Here is a 12,704-nt window from a genome sequence, read left to right as displayed (position 1 = left end):
CAGCCCAGCGTTCCTCATGATGCACTCTACTGTCCTCTATTTAAACCACAGTGTAACTGGAAATACAGAGAAAGGAGATCTGGTACTCAGGTACATTTCTGTAAATCCACATGAAATCTGTGTTCACGTTTCCTGATCCTCTACTGTGTCTCAACAGCATGGGAATATTTTAAGTGTTTTCTCCTGACATGGACAACTTCTTACTCCTAATACCTGGTTCTTCTACAATGATGAGAATTTGGGATGCAAGTAAGGAAACAGGCAGGGAAGGCTTTTGAAGTTGTTCCTTAAATCAAAACATAAAAGCAATAACAGAACCTACCTACATTTGAGGAAAATCTTGTTCATATTTGCACTTTTTGCAAAGGAAATAAATCAATCATAACAGCCAATGGTCTACTATTGTGGACTTGTCTTGACAGTGTATGCCAAGATAATGTCTCTGCATAGATGTTTATAAAAAGTACCCTCAGTTCAGTTCAGTTCAATCACTCAGTCCTGTCTGACTCTTTGCAACCCCATGAATTGCAGCACACCAGGCCTCCCTGTCCATCACCAACTCCCGGAGTTCACTCAGACTCAAGTCCATCGATTTGGAGATGCCATCCAGCCATCTCATTCTCTGTCATCCCCTTCTCCTCCTGCCCCCAATCCCTCCCAGCATCAGAGTCTTTTCCAATGAGTCAACTCTATGTCTCCCTATTTTTTGTTGAATCTGAAATTCTTGATATTATCCTCTGAGTTCCTAGACCACACATAGATTTGATCCTCAGAAGACCATTAGTTCTTTTTACTTTATGAAAATGATGAGGAATTACTCATTCCAGCATTGAAAATAATTCTGCCAAGAGCAATTCACTTTGACTTTGCCAAAGCTGAAAAAATACAGGCAACTCTATAGTCCTTCTCACCATTAAGCTGCCTGAGAGAAGTTCTTTTCCTTCCCTCTCTCTCTTTTCATTGTCACAGTCCATGTTCATCTTTTTTAAAGTAGACTATTGCTATTTTCTCCTAATATGTTTCTGTAACTCTGATTGAAAGCCATCCTCTTCACTTCCCACACTTTCTAAAATATACATCTGATCATGTCACACTCTGTTCCAAAACTTTTCAGTGGCTCTCACGTGGCCTGCTCAGTTATAGTCAGACCTGATGGTAAGTCATGCAAGGGTTTGCTTGTCCAGGCCATTGTCTTTCTGTGCAGTCTTGTGTCCCTTCTCACCCTTTCTGCATAAACACCAGAAGTTTATCTTATAATTCTCTTACATCTGATCCTTTGTCTAGAATGCTCTCAAACTTTTTAATGTACTTACTCATCTGTTAAGTTTCAATTCAAATACTGTTTCTGCAAAGCCATTCTTCGTATGTTCCAGAAATATTAGATTATCTTCCTATTACACTTCATGTATCTTTATATGACAGCATATTTCTGTAACTGCCCACAAACTGGACTATAAACACCTTGGAAGCAAGGAAAATCTCTTTTCATTATTTAGTTCCAGTTTTTGGCAAAGGGAATAGTTGTAGAGCTTAATAAATATTACAGATTGACTGCATGAGGCATTTATATGCAGTCAATAGCATATTCTGTGTATAGAGATAGCTCTATATTTGATGCTGTGCAGGCCACATAAACTTATTGAACATAAATTTATTTAGTGTATGTCATCATTGGTCTGGGCATTTAGGAAACAAATATAATCTGAGATACATATAATAATTTCTGGAGAGATACAATCCTTATCCTAAATTGCCTGCATTGTTTTGAAAATAAGACTTCATTAAACCATATTCTGATTAATGTGCCCCAATTAATATGAACCCAAATTAAGAACATATAGCACAGGGAATTTTACTCAATACTCTGTAATAATCTAAGATTCTGAAAATGAATATATTAGTATGTGTATTTATGTATAGTTGAATCACTTTCTATACACTTGAAACTAATACAAACCTAGATGTCCATCAGCAGATGAATGGATAAGAAAGCTGTGGTACATATACACAATGGAGTATTACTCAGCCATTAAAAAGAATACATTTGAATCACTTCTAATGAGGTGGATGAAACTGGAGCCTATTATACAGAGTGAAGTAAGCCAGAAAGAAAAACACCAATATAGTACACTAACACATATATATGAAATTTAGAAAGATGGTAATGATAACCCTCTATGCGAGACAGCAAAAGAGACACAGATGTATAGAATGGACTTTTGGACTCTGTGGGAGAGGGAAAGGGTGGGATGATTTGGGAGAATGGCATTGGAACATGTATACTGTCATGTAAGAAACGAATCACCAGTCTATGTTCGATACAGGATGCTTGGGGCTGGTGCATGGGGATGATCCAGAGAGATGATATAGGGTGGGAGGTGGGAGGGGGTTTCAGGATTAGGAACTCATGTACACCCGTGGCTGATTCATGTCAATGTATGGCAAAACCAATACAGTATTGTAAAGCAAAATAAAGTAAAAATAAAAATTAAACAAATAAATAAAAACTCAAAAGAAAATTAAATTTAAAAAGAATGTAAAATAGAGTTCTTTCAATTCCTTTATCTTTTGGTAGTTTATCTGTGCTCACACCTTAAGTTGTATGAATGAAGATTCTGATTAATTACATCTCAGTGCAACCTCAGATACTGCTTTTGTAAGAGGCTTTCAAGTGATACCCATACTACTGGTCTATGGACCACATTTTTTAAGCAAGGATTTAAGTTTTAAAGACAATCTTTAACCCTCCTAGGAATGAACCCTTCTCATATTGCCAAAGCTCCAGAGTATTCTCATTGTGTTCTTCAGATCCATGGATCAGAATGCAGTAAAGATGGAACAAAGCTGACTGAGTGAGGTGCTGTGCTAATGAGATGTAGAGACAATGTTTTCAAAGAAGTACTTTGGTCCATCCACCCCTGAGCAGGTGCAAGGAGGCAAAGAAAAAAGGGCAGCTGGATGATAATGAAAGTTGCTTCAGAAAGCTGCAGGGGCAGCATTCTAGAAATTAAAGCTGGTTCCAACTTAGTCTAAGCAACAGACAAAACAAGTACCTCTGGATAGCAATAAACATTTTAAATAGACATGTCATTGTCCACCTTCTGCAGGACAATATTTTACATATATTTTTCTGCATTCTTCTCAGCACTAAAGATAGTGTCCTCCCTAAAATAGAGGTTAAATATACTTTGGCCACCTGATGTGAAGAGCTGACTCTTTAGAAAAGACCCTACTGTTGGAAAAGATTCAGGTCAGGAAGGAAAGAGGGCAACAAAGGATGAAATGGTTAGATAGCATCACAGACTCAAAGAACCTGAGTTTGAGCAAACTCGGGGAGACTGTGAAGGACAGGGAAGCCGGCCGTGCTGCAGTCCATGGGTTCGCAGAGTCGGACATGACTTAGCAAGTGAACAACAAAAACAAATACGTGAAATGAATGAATGAATGAATTTTCTTTATTTTATAAGATAATTGGAAGTTTTCAGGGTTGAAGTGTTTTGATTGACTTATTAGCTGTGGAAGACAGTCTAGACATTATTCAAATGCTATTGATAAGCACTGTGTTATGCTGGCTTATAAGAAAATTCAAGAAAAGTACACATCATATAAACTGCCTTTTAACTGAGTGGGATGGCTGACATTTAAGCACTGTGGTTTTTATGTTCTGTTCGGCTTGTCTGCCACAGTCAAACTGAAGTTTAACACTTAATAATGTATGTGAATTGAGATAGAATTTGCATTTATATTTCATATGGTTTGTTACCCAAATAGAACTGAGTGACTACATTTTTCCTTTTTTGTTGTTGTTGCCTTATTTTGTTAATCATTCCAAACACATTTGTTCCATTACATAAAAGTGAGCAGCTTACCTTCCACTTTTGTGAAATCACTGTTAATCATTCTGTAATGTCTGCATTATCCCATTTAAACTGTTCCCCTGTGGTTTTACAATTCCTTCTGCTCGCTAATCCAGCAGGAGAAAAGATGTGAAAACAAGCAAATATAGAAAAACAAATGGGTCTTTCTTGTGAATCATCATTATAAACCTCGTCAGCAAGATTAGAGTTTCTTAAATTGTTTTTTAAGAGTCAAATTATTGATACAGCATCTGAGCCAATGGACTTGAAATTTGTCCAAGGGGTGATATAAACCTGATAGAAGATAGCAGGTCATTTTATATTCATGATTCATACCCACTTCCTGCACCCAACCATAATCTTGACTAATAAGATATTAATATTAAAACTTGATCATGGTTAAAGAATAATTGCAAACATATCAGACATATAATGGAAAAAGAAAATGCATATAATTTTCTAAGACCCTCTAACTACCCAAACTCATCTCAGATGACACAGGATTGCACACATCTTTGTAATTGCTTCATGAGCAAACACATCAATAAATATTGCCAAATATCTGCATGGAGTATAGAAACACATAATCAGTTAGCTGGATATTTCTAAAATGATGCATCTGGATGTTTGGTATCACATAAGCAAAATATCTGATGATTTAACTAGAATTTATGATTCCATATGAGTGTTTTATAGTTTGTTCACAAAAATCTGAATATGTATTTTAGATCAAAATTTGATCTGGTTTTTGGAATTATATAGCTGTAACATTATGTATCATGCCACTTTTATTTTATGAATAAATGTGACAATTTACTCGATTGGTAAATTAAAGATAAGACCATTCAGGTCTACCCTGACATATAGATGCTAATCCAGCAACTCAGTTCAGTTCAGTTCAGTCACTCAGTCATGTCCGAATCTTTGCGACCCCATGGACCACAGCATGCCAGGCCTCCTTGTCCATTACCAACTCCTGGAGTTTACTCAAACTCACGTCCACTGAGTCAGTGATGCCATCCAACCATCTCATCCTCTGTTGTCCCCTTCTCCTCTCGCCTTTAATCTTTCCCAGCATCAGGGTCTTTTCCAATCAGTCAGCTCTTTGCGTCAGGTGGCCAAAGTATTGGAGCTTCAGCTTCAACATCAGTCCTTCCAATGAACATTCAGGACTGATTTCCTTTAGGATGGACTGGTTGGATCTCCTTGAAGTCCAAGGGACTCTCAAGAATCTTTTCCAACACCACAGTTCAAAAACATCAATTCTTCGGCGTTCAGCTTTCTTTATAGTCCAACTCTCACATCCATACATGACCACTGGAAAAACCATAGCCTTGACTAAACCAGTAATATCTATAACAAGTCCCTGGGGCTAGGGAAGAAGGAAGAACAAGAACCCTAAATAGGGATACATCCCATTTGTGCAGTTTCTTTCTAACAATCATCTGAGATATAAATATTGAAAAAAGTATTCAAGGATAGTAATAAAATAAGAAGCTGACTAAATACCAAGAGTATCAATACTACACTTAAATTCTGAAATGAAATCCTTCTCCATCAGTTAAGGCAACTTTTTCATCTAAATAAAGCTTACTTTCTTTTTGCCACAATTTCAAACTCTCCTCTTCTGTTTTATGTGACTTTGGTCCTTACAGTGATGTCATGCTATAATTATCCTCAAGTGTGGGTGAGTATGAAAGGGAAATATTCCCCTACCTTTTTCTTCATACTTTGTGGGAAGTCACAGGGGGATGTCAAAGATTATCATGTATATTATGCCATGCCTCTGTCATTGACAATCATAGGAGATATGGATCCAAATATGAAATATACCACTGTTAATTTTCACTGTCACTGTATATTGAATATGGAGATAGAATACACACATAAAGTGAAGTTCTCTCAATCTCTGATGGTATCCTGAATTCTCACATTCCTTTTCAGCCTACAGCACCACTGGCATACTCATACACCTGTTCTTATATCTGTTGAAGTCTTTTATAGACAACCCTTTTCTAGGATTTACACCTCATTATAAAAATCAAATTTCTTGACTGTCAGAAAGAAATGGAGTGTGGCAAGCTGGGAACTAGTCCTCTGACATACTGAGATGGCAGATCAGCCTGGAGGTGGAACTCCCAAAACAGAAATTTGGAATTATAGATACCACCTACATTCTTTCATAAATAGAAGAAATAATGACAGTACAGAACAGTGATTTTTCAAATCATGGTGCAAACGATCCTAAGTAGTGTTTTAATTTTAAAAAATGATGTGTGATTAGAGATATCAAAATTCACTAGGATTCATTTCCCTCTTGAACCATAAATTAATTTCACATTTACCTTATTGGAAAAAAAAGTATTAATGATTTAATAAAATGAGATGCCATGGTTCAACTCTTCAGGAGAATCTGCCAAGTTTCCTTTTTTTAATTTTAAAATCTTTAATTCTTACATGTGTTCCCAAACATGAACCCCCCCTCCCACCTCCCTCCCCATAACATCTCTGTGGGTCATCCCCATGCACCAGCCCCAAGCATGCTGTATCCTGCGTCAGACATAGACTGGCGATTCAATTCTTACATGATAGTATACATGATAGAATGCCATTCTCCCAAATCACCCCACCCTCTCGCTCTCCCTCTGAGTCCAAAAGTCCGTTATACACAGCTGTGTCTTTTTTCCTGTCTTGCATACAGGGTCGTCATTGCCATCTTTCTAAATTCCATATATATGTGTTAGTATACTGTATTGGTGTTTTTCTTTCTGGCTTACTTCACTCTGTATAATAGGCTCCAGTTTCATCCATCTCATCAGAACTGATTCAAATGAATTCTTTTTAATGGCTGAGTAATACTCCATTGTGTATATGTACCACTGCTTTCTTATCCATTCATCTGCTGATGGACATCTAGGTTGTTTCCATGTCCTGGCTATTATAAACAGTGCTGCGATGAACATTGGGGTACATGTGTCTCTTTCTATTCTGGTTTCCCGGGTGTGTATGCCCAGCAGTGGGATTGCTGGGTCATAAGGCAGTTCTATTTGCAATTTTTTAAGGAATCTCCACACTGTTCTCCATAGTGGCTGTACTAGTTTGCATTCCCACCAACAGTGTAGGAGGGTTCCCTTTTCTCCACACCCTCTCCAGCATTTATTGCTTGCAGATTTTTGGATCGCAGCCATTCTGACTGGTGTGAAGTGGTACCTCATTTTGGTTTTGATTTGCATTTCTCTAATAATGACTGATGTTGAGCATCTTTTCATGTGTTTGTTAGCCATCCGTATGCCTTCTTTGGAGAAATGTCTATTTAGTTCTTTGGCCCATTTTTTGATTGGGTCATTGATTTTTCTGGAATTGAGCTGCATAAGTTGCTTGTATATTTTTGAGATTAGTTGTTTGTCAGTTGCTTCATTTGCTATTATTTTCTCCCATTCAGAAGGCTGTCTTTTCACCTTGCTTATGTTTTCCTTTGTTGTTCTGCCAAGTTTCTGTAAAGCTCTACTTCTAATCATGATAACCTCATTATTTTCATTATTTAAACTTTAATCTGCCTTTTTGGCCAGTTTGAAAAGGTATGTAATGTAGGCATAGCTTGTAATTATGATTTTTAACTAATTATGAATTAAAGTTTCTACATAAATTGGGATCAGTGAAAAGAACTACACATTTGACTTACACCTTCATAAGTCATGTCCTCTGCATTCATTATTTATTAAGATGCTCATTTTTTAAAAGAATCAACGGATTCTATTGTTTTTCTTCTCCTTCTACTCTTCATTCTCTCACCATCAGCATTTAACATGCTGCTTTCTCATGAACAGTAAATGTATGTAATGAATTTATGTGTCAGTTAGAATATGTGTGTGTGTTTCTTTCTCATTAATGAGAAAGGGTATGGAGTGTCCATTCCTGAAAAGCTTCAAGAAGAGAAAAAAAAAAAAAAACCCTATGTTGTCTATGATGCATTATACCCCCAAGGATCCTGGGCCAGATGATCTCTTAAAGTCAGGTTTTGATCTATAACTAAATGATCAGTGAGGCAGCTTCAGGTCGCCCTATACTATTTAGTACATAGAGCCGCTGCTCAAGAGTACTAAATGGTGTCCCTGGGCTCTGAACAAAAATTAATGTACAACCCTTAGGGTCCAAATTACTGCCAGGGAGTGATTTAGGTATGGGAAATAAATTCCATTAATATCTAGTTAGGTGGTTAATCAGTAAAATAATAATAATAAAAAGGAGTTAAATCTGTTTTCTCATTTTGTCCTCCATGAACAGAAAATAATAACTGTTAGTCGTGCTCCTCATAAAATCTTTAATAAATTTTAAAGTAGTGCTCAAGACTTCCCTTGAGTTCTTCATCTCTAAACTAAATATGCCCTATTCCTTTAATATTTACACATAAGATCTGTTTTCACATCTTTAATCACCTTTATTGCCCTTTGCAATTTCATTTTCAGTTTATCCACGTTTACCAATGTGATGATCCATAATATTAATCCAATGAAGGATTAGAAGATGCTGTAAAAAGTGCTTGTTTTTGCTTATATTTTTAAATGTTACATTAATCTCAGGGCAAACACCAATGTTATAAAGGCAGATCTGTAGTTTTTGCAATGATCTATTGCAATCATGAGTAGACCTTCCAACCAGTTATGATAGTACCTAAAATATCTCTGGTTTATGTGTAAAGCTTATGAACTAGCACTGTTTAAGATAATAGTTTTGGCAACAAAACATTTCACTAACCACAGGAAGGTAAGAAGATGTATGCAGTCATATTAGATGACCTACTGTAGTATAAATACATATAACACACATACACTCTTCCAAACCAATAGTAACTCTTGATGCCCAGATAAGCTCAAAGTCTTATGTCCTATCTTACTATGTTCAATCTTTTTCCAAATGAGAGAGTTAGAGTTGAATGTATCACTTGATACAGCTATTTTGAAAGATAGTTCACCAAAATATGGACTCTAGGAATTTCGTCATTGGTAAGAAGAGAGGGAAGGAAGAACAGTCAGTGAAGAAAAAAAGCAGATGGCCCTGTCCTTCTTCCTAGTTCATGTCTCCTTACTACTGTGATACAATGTCACCTATTCCTCAGTGTAATTGTATCCTATTGAGACATCGCACTTCCAATCACTTCAATAGTTCCTTTTGGTTTTGAAGTTACCATCATCCTCCAAGTAAGAAAGGATTTGAAGAAAGGTGGTCAGTGAGGAGAAAACGTCAAATTATCAGGCCTACCTCTATAATTCTGTGCATGACACCAACAGCTTTATGCACATGAGGACAGTTGATTCTTCTGAGCATACTAGTAGAGAACACTTTGGACTTCCATGATGGCTCCGTTGGTAAAGAATCTGCCTGCAATGCAAGAGATCTGGGTTCAATCCTTGGGTCAGGAAGATCTCCTGGAGAAGGAAATGGCAACCCACTTCAGTATTCTTGCCTGGGAAATCCTATGGACAGAAGAGCCTGGTATGTTACAGTCCATGGGGTCGCAAGAGTTGGACATGACTTAGCGACTAAATCACCATCAGAAAACACTTTGGAGAACATCTTATTGTAAAAAAAGAGCAGATGAAATCAGTCCTAACCCCATGAAGAGGGTAACTCAGGTGATAGGTGAAAAATCAGAGGGATTGACCTTCCTTCAGGGGCAAGAGTTGTGGTCAGTCCATTGTGGTTAGACGTCATTGAGGAAAGATTCAAATGTACATATGTAATTAGGTCAAATAGAATCAGTTCAGTTCAGTTCAGTCGCTCAGTCATGTCTGACTCTTTGCGACCCCATGAACTGCAGCACGCCAGGCCTCCCTGTCCATCATCATCTCCCGGAGTTCACTCAGACTCACGTCCATTGAGTCCGTGATGCCATCCAGCCATCTCATCCTCGGTCATCCCTTTCTCCTCCTGCCCCCAATCCCTCCCAGCATCAGAGTCTTTTCCAATGAGTCAACTCTTCGCATGAGGTGGCCAAAGTACTGGAGCTTCAGCTTCAGTATCATTCCTTCCAAAGAAATCCCAGGGCTGATCTCCTTCAAAATGGACTGGTTGGATCTCCTTGCAGTCCAAGGGACTCTCAAGAGTCTTCTCCAACACCACAGTTCAAAAACATCAATTCTTCAGCGCTCAGCCTTCTTCACAGTCCAACTCTCACGTCCATACATGACCACTGGAAAAACCCTAGCCTTGACTAGATGGACCTTAGTCGGCAAAGTAATGTCTCTGCTTTGGAATATGCTGTTTAGGTTGGTCATAACTTTTCTTCCAAGGAGTAACGTCTTTTAATTTTATGGTTGCAATCACCATCTGCAGTGATTTTGGAGCCCAAAAAAATAAAGTCTGACGCTGTTTTCACTGTTTCCCCATCTATTTCCCATGAAGTGATGGGACCAGATGCCATGATGTTCATTTTCTGAATGTTGAGCTTTAAGCCAACTTTTTCACTCTCCTCTTTCACTTTCATCAGAGGCTTTTTAGCTCCTCTTCACTTTCTGCCATAAGGGTGGTGTCATCTGCATATCTGAGGTTATTGATATTTTTCTTGGCATTCAAATAGAATACAAGGTTAATATTTGAGAGACTTATTAAAAGAATTGGGACTATTGGTAACAGGCTTAATTTCCACAGTAAAATCAGTAAAGTCAACACAAGTATCATTGACAATATTAGACATACACACCAAGATATAGAATAATCAAATTGTTGAAAGCCAAAGAGATTTTTGAAGCAACAAGAAAGAAATAACTCAATGTGTATAAGAGATCTTCATTAAATTAGCAGCTAACTTCTTGTCAGAAGCCATTAAGGCCAGAAAACCATGAATATTGACATATTCAAAGTGCAAAAGAAAAATACTTTCAACCAAGAATTCTATATCCAACAAAACTACCCTTTAAAAATAAGACATTACCACTTTCTGTATGGTGCAGGGAGCTCAACCCAGTGCTCTGTAACAGCCTAGAGGTGTGGGATGGAGTGAGGGGTGGGAGGGAGGCTCAAGAGAGAAGTGACATATGTATTTCTATGACTGATCTGTGTTGAAGTATGTATGGCATGTAAAGCAATTATCCTTTTAGAAATAATTTTAAAAATAAGACATTCCCAGATAAGTAAAAACTGAGATAATTTACTACTGCCAGAAGAAATACCACAGGGAATACTTCAGACTGAAACGAAAGCATACTAGACAGTAACTTTGATCCACGTAAAACAATAAAGAAAAAAAAAAGCTCATAAAAGCTGATTTTAAAAACTCATAAAAAGGGATAGGAAGGCTGTGGATTGAAGATCTTTATATATTCCCCTTTTTGTTAATAACCATAAAGAAATTAAACTGGATTAAAATGGCAAAATGTTCTTAGAACAATTCCCACAAATGCCAGTTTTGATTCTCATGGCTTGTTACAATGCATAACAGGTTTCCCTGGTAGCTCAGCTGATAAAAAATCTGCCTGCAGTGCAGGAGACCACAGTTCAATTCCTGGGTTGGGAAGATCCCCTGGAGAATGGATAGGCTGCCCACTCCAATATTCTTGAACTTCCCTGGTGGCTCAGACAGTAGAGAATCCACTTGCTATGCGAGAGACCTGGGTTCAAACCCTGGGTTGGGAAGATTCCCCAGAGGAGGGCAGTATTCTTGCCTGGAGAATCCTCATGGACAGAGGAGCCTGGTGGGCCACAGTCCGTGGGGTTGCAAAGAGTCAGACATGACTGAGCAACTAAGCATGCAGGCACAATGCACAACACAGCCGTCTACAAGAGATATACTTTAGGTTCAAAGACAAAAATAGATCAAAACGAAAGGATAGAAAAAGATGTACAAGGTGAACAGCAAGTAAAAGAAAGTCAGAATAGCTATACTAATATTAGACAAGATAGATTTTATTTTGAGACCATTCAAAGTAAAGGAGAAGAAGCATGAGATATGTTTTCTAAGTCATTGATTGTCTCACCCCAGGGTAGTGGCTAAGAGAGTGAAGAGCATCTGTCACCAGTTTTTACCTCTTCATTATTGTCCCCTCTGTTTCTGTGGCTTCGGGAAGCAAGAATTTCATAAAAAACTAAAATTGATTGCAAATCCTATCTAACATATAGGTGTTTTATTTGGTTTTATCTTTATTAAAATTCTGTTATATGTGAAAATATAGTCATACTTTTATCAAATAACATATACAAAAAAGAACACAATATGTAAATGTAAGCTCAATTGATTTTCACAAATGTAAGTACCCTTATATAACCAGAATCTGAATCAATAAAGGGAACATTAATAACATTTCAGAGTAACCACTTTTGTTTCCTCTCCTAGGTACTTTCTCCTTCAAAGGATCACTATCCAGACTTCTGACACTATAGACAAGTTTGATCTGTTTGCAAACTTTACCGAATGTAACCAGAGAGTGTATACATTTTTGTGTATGGCTTCTTACACTTAACGCCGTATTTATGCAGGACATCCATACTGTGGTTATAATTGTAGTTAATTCATTCATACTGTAGTATTGGATTCCACTATCTGATTAACTATAGTGTATTTATTAATTCTACAATTGATAGATATTTGGTTAGTTTCCAGTTTGAAGTTATTTGTGTAGAGCTGTAATAAAATTTTTTTTATATATTGCAGTGAATATGTATAAATATTTTTCTTAAATATATAAATGAGATTAAAACTGTTGGGATAGGATAAATCGATGTTCAACTTTAATAAGAATAGTCAAAATTTTTCCAAACTTGTTGTATGTATGGACACTCCCTCCAGCAATAAATGAGGGTTTATTAACTCTATATTCACACCAATATTTGATACTGTGTGTTTTTTACTTT

The sequence above is a fragment of the Capricornis sumatraensis genome, chromosome 1 (assembly GCF_032405125.1).
Source record: "Capricornis sumatraensis isolate serow.1 chromosome 1, serow.2, whole genome shotgun sequence".
In the NCBI taxonomy this organism is placed as follows: Eukaryota; Metazoa; Chordata; class Mammalia; order Artiodactyla; family Bovidae; genus Capricornis; species Capricornis sumatraensis.
The sequence above is the reverse complement of the archived record's forward strand: the minus strand, read 5'-3'. Positions refer to the sequence as shown.